This window comes from Ailuropoda melanoleuca, unplaced genomic scaffold (assembly GCF_002007445.2).
Source record: "Ailuropoda melanoleuca isolate Jingjing unplaced genomic scaffold, ASM200744v2 unplaced-scaffold23989, whole genome shotgun sequence".
NCBI classification, from domain to species: Eukaryota; Metazoa; Chordata; class Mammalia; order Carnivora; family Ursidae; genus Ailuropoda; species Ailuropoda melanoleuca.
In genome coordinates, this window is record NW_023193824.1 from 1 (window position 1) to 1,390 (window position 1,390).

Consider the following 1,390-nt stretch of genomic DNA (forward strand, 5'->3'; position numbering starts at 1 on the left):
TTTTTTCCTTACTATATAAGTCTCTTCTTATTCTTTTGGAAATCTCTTTAAGTTAACTACTGGTTCCCTTTGAATGCGATGAAATGTGTAAGGAGTCATTTCAAATGTTTGCACATGTATGAGCATGGTCTTTCCCTTTACTTGAACTCAGAATTAACAGTTTGGTCCTTGTTTTTTTTCTATTCCAGTCCCAGATGAAGTTTTCACTGTAGAAGTTATTTGCAGGCAGTCTTATGCTTTCTAGCCGTAGTCTACAACCAGGCCCTAGCTTCTCCAGAACACAACACAGGATCGGTTTAAATATGTATTAAGCTAAGAGTCATTCTCTCAAATGAGTTTAAATGCATTTTATCTTTAAATAACCTATATGATATGTTTTTTTAAAAAGCCTTAAAAACAGTGCCTCCACTCTAAATAAATCAAGGTCAAAATAAATGAAGAGCTCAAGATGACATCAGGCCCATTTGTGTTGGATGAAGAACAGCAGCCAGTTATGACAAAAGGTAATGCATCCAAAGTAATAGCCAAATTTGTTAACGTTTTTCCATTTCTAAGCTGTCCTTCAAGAAAATCATATATGGGGTCACACCATTCTCACAACAGTCCAGCAGAGCAACCATGCCATCTGGATTCGTGTTTCCCCCAATAAAGAACTGGTAATTTTTGAAACTAGCTAGGATGTGTTTGATTTGTTCCTCACCTCCTGTCATGAAAGATTTTACTCTTTCTGGCCTCTGTTCTTTAAGTTTGCCTTTGACTGATTTCATGTAATCTTTGATGTACTTCTTGTAGGCTTCTTTTGTGAAGCCGGTTTCCTACAAGTGATGGTTCATGACAATAGCAACATCAGTGATTACTGTGCTTCCAGTACCTTTGCCAGGGACTTCAGTGGAAGAATTTCCACCATTAGTGAATCATCAATGTTACCCTCTGTCCTACTGACCATTTCCCCTCCATCTCCAGGCAGAGTCCACCTATGATCTCCCAAATCTCGTAGATGTCGGAGAACATCTCACCATGGCTGAAGAAGTCCTGGTAGATGATCATGAAAGCAGCTGGAGAGAGACCCTGTGGAGCTAGTTTAGCGGGAGCCCAGAGCTCTGAGCCAGTGGTACAGTCTGAGCAGCACTGGCGGGGAGGAGGAAGTGGCAGAAAAGTCACACTCCCAAGTTTTGAATGTAAGAGTATAGGGTCCTTCTTTAAGGGTTAACTTCTGGTATGTTACCATTTCCTCTGCCTGTCCTCCTTCCCTTGGGAGTCCAAACCCGAGACATTTGGAGTTCTTATAGTAGTAGAAAGAGGAATTGGGAAACTAGCAGAGTGGACTCAGATAAGGGCAGAATTCAGATTCTAGAGCCACCATGAGCAGATTATTCATCAAATTCTCTAA

General features: G+C 40.7%; 1 pseudogene; it reads right to left on the bottom strand.

Annotated features, from left to right (window-relative positions):
• Window positions 1-447: 447 nt before the first annotated feature.
• On the bottom strand, window positions 448-1,047 carry LOC117798072 (annotated as a pseudogene).
• Between the last annotated feature and the right edge of the window lie 343 nt (window positions 1,048-1,390).